We start from the raw sequence: 10,121 nt of genomic DNA, 5'->3' as shown, positions 1-10,121 counted from the left end.
ATGATAAGATTTTATTCTCAACTCTTGAATATTTTTATATATTTATGTCAATTGGTTTATCTTTGGCTTATTTTTATAGGGCAGTTTTATTTTTCATCTAGTCTGTGAGTTTGGATCTTTTGAATTCATAGAAGAATACTAGAATTTTAGTAAATTACCTCATTATCTAGACTATTATTTTTTCTCTTCTTTTTTTCTTTGACATCACCATTATAGTGCTTTTCCTTTTCAAACTATCTTCTGGTTTTGGGGTTTTTTTCCCCTGTTCATGCTGGGTGTGGTGAATTGTAGAAAGAAAGAAAACTGAAAGATTAAATAATTTATTATTTATTAATAAAAAACTTCATTATTAAGTAGTATCTCCGTCACACCAACATACACGATCATAAAGTTTTAATGTTTGTAATAAGAAAATAAAAGAACATTAGCTATATGAAGTAAAATATTTTTCTATTTTATAAATTCCCTAAGATGAGATTCAGTATTAATTAGTATTTCAACCAAATCTGTGCTTAATATTGACAAACTACAGACTTTAGTAAAATTAGGAAAAATTTAATATTAAATGTGAAAAATTAATTCAAATTTATTGGACCTCTTAATTCTAATTTTTAACTTTGATATTCTGCTTTTTTGCATTTGTGTGTGGATATTTTTATTTCTTTTTGAGCAACCCAACTTTGGGAAGTAATAATAATGAGCAAGTCTAAATCTTAGAATCTGAAAGACAAAAGTGAAAGAAGTAGACATGAATAGATTTTCAATAACATTAGTTTCCTAGAATTATGAACCATTTTACCATGATTTATACTTATATTCAGAGAATGGGATATATTGCTCACTGCCATCTCCAAGATGTTGAGAAACTTGCAATAAGATGGTCCCATACCATCAAAGATGCAATTAGATATTTGGAAATATAGTAATATATTGTTTTAGAATAATTACTTAGTAGCACTTCATAAAAAGTTGGATCATATTTTTACATTCTTTTAATTTAAGAGATAAATTTTAAATCATAAATTTGAGAGTTGATACTGATACACTTGTTTAAAATCAACCTCATAAATGTGTTATTTTTTTTGTTACTATTAATGTTACTAGTTTCTATCTTAAAGGCAAAGGAATAAACCCAAAATAAAGTGGCTGAGATTTATAAATTTGACCAGCAGTATTTATTACCCTATTTATATTTTGTAAGTTTTGCATGACCATTTGAATACTAACTCAAGTAAATCAAATTTTAAGTTTATCTTGAATGGCACTAAATATGATCCAATCAAAAGTTAGTGTAAAGACTCTGGAACATGTCAAATAAAACAATTTTTTTAATTGAAGTTTACTCCATTGATTTCCTGACTAACTGATTAAGACAAGCAGAAATAGGATTGCCAGTTTTAAAACAAAGACTTAAAATAAGCTACATTTATACAATCCTTATATTTTCCAAATTACTTCCAAGTACATTATCTTCTTTGATTTTCTTATCAACTCTATGAATTACAAAAGACCAAAATTATAGGTTTCTTTTTTTTTTTTCCATTAGAAATTGACCTCAGCTGACATAGCCAGCAATCTTATGGTATTCTACCCTTAATCCCACAAAGCATGGAATGTAGTATGCTACTAGCTTATTCTATATTAAATGTTAACAATTTGATGTCCCACAGCTGCTAGAAAAGAGCCTTCCCATAACCCCTTAAATCTCAAAATATTTGTGATTGCCTTTCCATTACTGATAACACTAGTTCTGCTCCCCTGTGTAGAATAAGTAGTATCTTTTTTTTCTTTTTTTAAAGAGAGAGAGAGTGTGTGTGAGTGAGAGGGCACCAGCCCAGGGGAGAAGCAGAGAAAGAAGACTCCCCCCTGAGCAGGGAGCCCAATGCAGGGCTCAATCCCAGGAGCCTGGGATCATGACCTGAGCCAAAGGCAGACGCTTAACCCACTGAGCCACATAGGTGCCCTGAATAAATAGTTTCATAAGGAGCAGGGCAATGAACCCATTCTCCCAAGTGTCATAATTAAATTTGCTCTCAGTTCTCTAATTGATTGTCTAATCCAATGTCTGGTAGATGTTGATAAATGTTAATTACAAAAAGAATAGCCAAATATCCTTATTTAATATGCATTGTATAACACAGCTATTATAGTTTATAATCTCACACACACACACACACACACACACACACACACACACACACACACACAGGTCTTTTTCTCTTCTTTGACTTCTAAACCTGAGGTTTCACTTTTAAAAGTGGCTATTGGTGGTGATGGAAGAGGAGGGGCTACAGCTACAGCAATACATCAGAGCCAGGGTATAGATGGCAGAAAAAGTTTTAAGAGAATCAAAAAGAAATAATTTGCATCATTCTTTTTTTTTTTATTATTTAAGGAGGAGCTAAGAAGAGAGGGTGAGATTAAAGCGGACTGTGAGCTTCTAGCGGACTTCTCACAAGAGCAGGAACATGAGGAGGCAGAGTGGTGACGAAAACCAATAATTCAATCTATCACAATATGGTGAGCATTCTCAGATTTAAATGATGAAGAAAAATAAGTTGTGAATTAGGGAGAATATGATAAAAACAATGTGATAAATCAAGGAACTAAAGCAGATGGGACACTGGGGGGATGAAAATCATGAGTACTGTTTCCAGGAAAGGCCACCACCATTGGCTAATCAGTTCACTTATGGCCGGTAGGGTTTAAAGATGCAAGGAGGATAGACCCAAGACCCTGCTGGAAGAAGATAGGGTAGAAACTTAGAAATGTTGCTAAGAGAACAGTTGAGTGAGTGAACATGGATCAAAGAAGTGAATTAAAAGAAATGCTTCTAGAAAATGAAAAATAGACGTAAAATACTGTATCAGAAAGAAAACCTTCAGAATTTCAGATTTAGCAAAGAATTTTAATCATCATCATCATCACTTGGAAAATCCAAATTTTCATTTTATTATTTGGAGGGATGATAGTTATCTCTAATAGAATGACAAATCTGTTTTAGCTCTTCTCTCTCCGTGTTTCTGCAACTGTTAGACGTAATGGTCAAAGTAAAGTATTTTACTCCCAGCTCCTGCTTAGCTTGCTCAGGCTGCTTACTGCCCAGTGTGAAGGGACCATTCATACCTTACCCATGCAGTACACAGTCCGCCAACCCATATACCTGCCTCTCTGATTCTAAGTATAAATAAGAGATCAAATCACATAACAAATGGTGTGATCTTGGGAAGAGCAATGGATTAAGAGTCATAAGATCCTCATTCAGGTCATATACACCTAGCAGGATGACATCATTCAAATCAGTCAGCCTCTCTGAATCCCATTGTGCTTATTAGCAAAATGATGATAATATTTACCTTCCAAACCTTACACAGTTGTCTGAGTTAATCAAAGAATGTTTCATAAAATTTCAAGTTGTATAGAAATGCATATTATTTATAGAAATGCAGGATATTAACACAACCATAAGATGGATTCTGTTGCCGTGTATATGGATTTTAATAGTTTTTTTAAGAGACAGTCTGGCATACTATATCATGTAAGCTACAATTCCAAGCTAGAAGTATTTGTTTAATAATTAAACTTTTTTGTTGTTGTTAAATGGATAGCCAAAATGTTACCGTCTGTGAAAAATACTTTTAAATTTATACTAATTTGTAATTCTATATATTACATTTTAAAATCCCAGTGGTCTCCAGTCTCCTTAATATTCTTTTTAAAAGGTTTTTATTTTCCCAATGTGTTGATTCTCAGTTGTGAGAGAGAATATCAACAATTTATAAGCTGTAGTGGGTTGCCAGTTTGACTTACAGAGTAGTGTAGAAAGCAGAGGTAATCTGTGTCAAGAGCTCTTGCTCATGCTGTCTACTTTGCAATTCATCGTCCTCTTCAGGACCTCGAGATGTAGGAATGCTCTAGGAGTCTCAGCCCTCTTCCCTTCTTTATCCACATCCATATTCTCAACTGTTCCCATGGCTTAAAAAAATTTACATAGGCAGAAGTTTTCCAGATTTATAGCCCCAGTCCTGAATTTCCCATGACCTCTAGACTTAGACACCAAATTGCTCTGCACCGTCTTTGTACGTCCAGTCTACATCTCCAGATCAACCTCTCAGTGTTTGACCTAAAATTGTTTCTCCCCAGTTTTTCCCCATTTTTCCTATAGTGCCACTAAACCCTTGGTTGCTTAAGTCAAAAATATGGTGTCACTCATAACTCCTTCCTTTCCTTCTCATCCTCATCCAATCCATCAACAAGTCCTACTGATTCTACTGTAATATATATCCCTTATCATGCCCTGTAAAGTGCTATATGATCAGATCCCTGGCCACTATTTTAAGCTCATCTATGTAAAACAGGCCCTTTTCCTTGTTACTCTTCATAGCACAAAACCCTCTTGAAAATTATATTTCTATTTTTGTGGGGTTTTTTTAAATTGTCTCTCTCCTCTATTAGGAAAGGACTTGTCCAGTTTTATTCTCAGGTCCATACCTACAATGCTGCCTGGCACAATAATACTTGTGAATGAATTAATTCACAGCCATTGTATGAATCCATCCATGGAAACAGGCTTGGAATCCACAGGAATCAGATTAATAGCTGCACGTGATCATCAATGTGCTAGGTGAGCTTCCATCGATGCATTCTTTGTTTATGAGGTACGTTCTGGGCATTCCTTTTGAACACAGAGAACCAAAAATATCATATTGATTCAAAGATATAATTCTACCTATTTTCAACTCAGGGTAATTCTATAAGAATGGAAGCTCTCAAAAACTAAGAAAGGGAAAGTCATTTTTGTTTTTGTTTGAATTACTCATCTCTCCAACTTTCACCCTACCTCCTGAACGTTTCTACTTAGGATCACCCTTCGTCTTTTCCCTCATAGTGGAAAATGGTGTTTAGACTTAGTGATAGTGATCATGAGAAGTAATATCATGCCAAATCCTTTCAAATTGTGTGGTAGCTAAAGCACATAAAAATACATCATGGTGGGGAAAAAATGTCATGGTGGTAAATCTGTTTTCCGACTCTTCAAGTCTCTTATTTGCCCTGACAGCTTTGCAGCCACCATACAGTAACTTTGCAGAGTGGATCTACATATCTCTTACCAGAAAAGTAGTGTCTACTTCAGATCTTTAAGTTGTATTTGAAATATTTAAATGATCCCAAATAATAAGTTGTCTGAACCTGATTGATAATGAGTTCTATAGTGTACTATGGTGTTCATTTGCTTGGGCTTGCAATAATTAATGACCAGTAAATGTATGAAATGTGGTATGGTAAAATCTCTGCTTCTTCTTTCCTGAATTTATTTGAATAATTACTGAAGTATGTCTCATTGTTTTCAGGTCAAATTTAATCTCCTAACCATGGAGCTTGTACCTCCTCCCATATTCTATATGTTGGTTAATGGTACCTTTTTTTATCCAGTCTCTCAAGCCAGAAGATTCATTTTTTAATGCCCAGCTTTCCTTCATTTCCTGTATGTATTGGGTCACCATATCCTCTCAGTTCTGCTTACAAAATATCTCTGGCATCTATTCCCTTTTCTCCAGCACTGTGACTTCTTTGAAAGATTGACCCATTCTTGCCTCAGAGGTGTATTGACCTGAGTTCTGCCTGCACCACACCTTCCCTATAAAACCAGAGAGAGGTCAGCTCAGAATCATGTCCCTGAGAGGCAGTAAGGTTTGGGAATGGTGGGTTGGAGAGATGCTGCATAGAGATAGGAGATTCTACAAAAAGAGTGTAAGTGATGATACCAGACAGGCAGCGTTTCAGATCCTGTCTCTACCTCTACCAGTGGTATCATCCCGGGCAAGTTCCTCTCTGGAATGTAACTTAACCGTATTTGACTTTGAGATAATAATTCACACTTCATAGGGTTATTGTGAAAAGCACAGAAGACCATGTTACTAAAAAGTATTTCCTGACATGTGTTGGATGCTCACCAGACATTAGTTCTCTTGCATTCTCCTACCATTCTCGGCACCATTGTCTGTTACCCAGAACACACTTGCAGGAGCTCTGTGTGCTTTCCTAGGCCTCTTGTACTGATGTCTTTGGAGTAGTAAGGATTTCCTTTTTTCTCTATACCAGGATAAAGGAACTTGAATAAGACCCTATTCTGTCTCAGGGAACCTGTTTCTTTTTATGCTTCTGCAGATCTTCATTCTAGAATAGCTGGAACCTATTTCCCTTCATGCTGTTTTCTTGCTTTGATGTACATCAATGACCCTCTCTAGGTGAGAAATAAAAATACAGATTTTTTTAGCTTTCTCCCCCCTACCGTTGCATATTTTTCCAAACTGAGTTCTGACACTCGTTCTTTTCAGCAGCTTGGCTTTCTCATAAAGTTCATCTTTGTTCACTCCTTTGTACCCACATGACCAGTCTCTTCAATTAGAATGCCTCTCACCACTTGCTGCTTATATGTCCAGTGAATGCCTGATAGTTTCAGATCAAGTCCTTTATAAAGCTTTGTCAGCCTTGGCCTCATCTCAGTCCATTTTTCTCAGCTTAGTATTCCCCTTGCACTTGGATATGTCTCTATAAGCATGTATCTTGTCATATTGGTACTGTTTATGTGATTCTTGTCTTACCCATATCAAATCAATTCCTTGAATGGATGACTGTACCACAGCCCCTACAATATGCTTGAAGGTCCATAAATAATGAATGGCTAATGGAAGGTGTTATTATCATTATTTCTATTGCCCTATTTAAAATTTTATTTCCAAGATTTTGTCAGACTATACCACCATTTTGTACTCTATATCAGAAACAAATATGATTTTTATGTAAAGCAGTTTTCATGTAATTCTAAACATCAAGATTTAAAGGCCTAAGCAAATAGTCTAGTATGTGCGCTTTTCTCATTTGCATGAAAATAATGTTCTGCAATTGAGATTTTAAGTTCAGAAATTTCAAAGCCCTGTTTTAAAAAAACTGAGTCCTTAGTAAAAATTATTCATATTTTAGCCAGTTTATTTAAATAAATTGGAAAGCAATAGAGTGTAATTTCATCAGCCTTCAAAATAAGCACTCACTTTTATTCCTAAATTTCTTTCATATTAGAAATTGGTGCCAAAAAATAGATCTGCCTTGCTAGCCTTGAGAGAAACTCCTTTCTTGGAAAAGGATGAGGAGATATGGGAATAACCGGTATCCAGCTGGTGTTCCACATTTAGCCTCAATACAGCCAGCCCCAAAGCGACCACACACACCCACAATCTATAACTTTCTCTCCTAAGATAACTTAATGCACTTCTATGGTTCCTTGCCCTGGGTCTTCATCACTAAGGGAAAGGTCAGAGAGAGCAGAGCATTTGAACATCTAGCCAGCAAGCCTACTCTATAGTGGATGTAGACCAGGAGCCTTCAAGATTTCTATAATTTTATCTGGGGATGGGGAGGGTAATTGTACAGTCTCTTCCCATATATGTGATGTGTTTATATTATTTACATTATCTGAAGATCTTTTTATACATTTTGTCCTATCTCCTAAGAAATCTGGTAGGTTATCTATGTCTTTACATTCTTTGGTTTGTGTATGACAATTTTCAAGAACCCACTTTGTAAAATAGCTGACAAAGTAGGGAACTTCTACTTCCTGACAAAACATGAGTTGAGAGTGTCATTCAAGTTTGATTAGTTAAACATTAAAAAATATTAGTCCCATGCCTGGGGAAAGATAAGAATACCTTTAGCCCCTTTTCATTACTTTAAAAGGAATTTTCTAACAAATCCAGTTTAAGTATAAATACAGCTCTTTTTTTTAAAAAAAGGTTTTATTTATTTATTTGAGAGAAAGAGAGAGAGAGCAGGAACAAAGGGGAGGAGCAGAGGCAGCGGGAGAAGAAGACTCACTGCAGAGCAGTGAGCCTGACTCAGGGTTCAATCCCAGGACCCCGGGACCATGACCCAAGCCCAAGGCAGACACTTAACCTACTGAGCCACCCAGGCATCCCATAAGTACAATTCTTTTTTTTTTTTTTTAAAGATTTTATTTATTTGACAGAGATAGAGACAGCCAGTGTGAGAGGGAACACAAGCAGGGGGAGTGGGAGAGGAAGAAGCAGGCTCATAGTGGAGGAGCCTGATGTGGGGCTCGATCCCATAATGCCAGGATCACGCCCTGAGCCGAAGGCAGACGCTTAATCGCTGTGCCACCCAGGCGCCCCCCATAAGTACAATTCTTAATTGTCTATAACAATGGAGAATGGAAAATTGAAACCTACAGGTAATCCAAAATTTTATTTTAAAGAGCACATTAAACCTTTGTTCCCAGTCAGCTTCTTAACATTGGTCAGAGTTGAGAATTAATTAGTGTGAATTCTATCTTTCTGTGTTTGACACCTCACCCATGGAGGATGGGCTGATCAGTAGGAAATTAGGCACTCAGTAGAGGGTAGCCAGAAAACATTGAAATCAGAAACCAAAGGACTTAAATCAACCACAAAATTCACATCTAGCCCTTGAAAGTTTAAAATAAAATAAATCTTCGTTTGGTTTTATTATAGCAATGGACATTCTGAGAACTAAGTACAAAACATTTCGAGTGTGTGGATTTTCTAGAAAAGAGTCTCTCATCATTTGAAAGTACAGATTAGTATCTTTGATTCAACTTTCTGAGTCAAACAGTGAAATAACTATTTCCTACTGTGTCAAGCCCATTCCTTCTTGAGCAACAAAACAGAAAAAGAGAAAGTTTACTTTCTCTGTTTCCCTTCTGGATTTTTCAAGTGAATTTCATCAACAGAAAACCATTTCGAAGGTAGACAAGTAATAGTTTTTATTTGTGATACAAAGTCAGCATGCAAAAAAGTAAATAAATAACAAGTTAGTAAGATCTGTCCAGACGGTATCTTTGTTTGGCCCCTCCCTTTGAAAAGGCTCACCGCCCGGCCAGCCCCCACCACCCAGCAAACAAAGCCTCAACCACAGAGAGCTACCTCCTTACACTCACCAACACTTCCTACTGCCTGTCGCACGGGTTTGTCTCCAAACTGACAGTTTGGTTGGGTGATTTCATGAGAATTGGGCACTAATTTCTGAAGAGATGCATGTTCACTTACTATCATTTGAGGCTAAGTCATATTCTGTAGTTTTATGTAACATGCAGAATCTGAAACCCAGCACTGAAATTATCAAATGAAACGTAAGTGGCATGTTCGATGTGCCTAAAGAAATAGCCATCTTCCTTAATAAGCTCAAATCCAAAGCCTCCAAAGTTGGCAAAGAGAGAGAGGAATCCCGCGCTCAGGAGAAGGCATGCAGAGCCATACCCTTCACAGCCATGCTCCTGGGACTTCCCATTTCTTTAGCTCTCTCTTGATTCCATTTCCACATCCACACTGACTTGAGTGGAACTGAGAAGGTTCAAACACTTGCCTTCCATTCTCCAAACATGTAACTACTACTGTGTGTTGCTCCAAGGAAACCAGCCACTCTTGTAAGATGCACCATTATTCTCACAGAGAAAATACTCAAGCCCTCCTTTGGAAAGAGAATCGCTTCCTTAAATTGTGAAAATAGTGATGGAGACTGTGCTTTTTAATCAAAGGTGTATGCAATTTGTAAATACTTTGGAAATTACTGATAGCCTCACTTAAACCCAATAATGAATATTTTCGACAAAAGTGTAAATACGATCTCAGTGAAAAGATGAACTAGTCCTTGTTTAAAATTTGTAGCCCCAAAATAGTATTTAGTCTAATATATATAATGGTATTCCCCTAATTTATGCACACTTAACTTTTCATCTTATTTACAAAATAAATTGAGTCATATTATAAGATTTAAAAATGAATTTTACATTTTAAAGTGAAAAGAATTTGACAGAGCATACTTTAAAAAAAATCTCCCTGGTCATTTAAATATTTAATGTAGATACAAGTTTTTTTGTAGTGTATTTGTTACTCTAGAATACAATTCTAGAGGGATTATAAGCCCCTTGAACTCATGTGCAAAAATGTACCTGTCTGCATATAATCTTTTTGGGGAAAAGATAAAATTATTTACCTTAGAACCATAGTATAAGGTAAAATCCACTTATTACGTGTAAATTCCTCTATGTGGCCAGGTTTTTAAATAGTAAAAAATATCCATGTGTACGG

General features: G+C 36.0%; 1 protein-coding gene across 1 annotated transcript in view; it reads left to right on the top strand.

The window, feature by feature from the left end:
• The first annotated feature begins 2,380 nt into the window (after positions 1-2,380).
• HTR1F (5-hydroxytryptamine receptor 1F) overlaps positions 2,381-10,121 on the top strand; it is a 127,602-nt gene continuing 119,861 nt past the window's right edge. The window contains exon 1 of the mRNA XM_087861716.1: positions 2,381-2,520. The gene's annotated coding sequence lies outside the window, so the exon portion shown is untranslated. The remainder of the gene's footprint in view (positions 2,521-10,121) is intronic.

Source organism: Ursus americanus, chromosome 4 (genome assembly GCF_024610735.1).
Source record: "Ursus americanus isolate L20-20 chromosome 4, mUrsAme1.1.p, whole genome shotgun sequence".
NCBI lineage: Eukaryota > Metazoa > Chordata > Mammalia > Carnivora > Ursidae > Ursus > Ursus americanus.
Note: the sequence above shows the minus strand (reverse complement) of the source record. Positions and strands in the feature narration are given on the sequence as shown.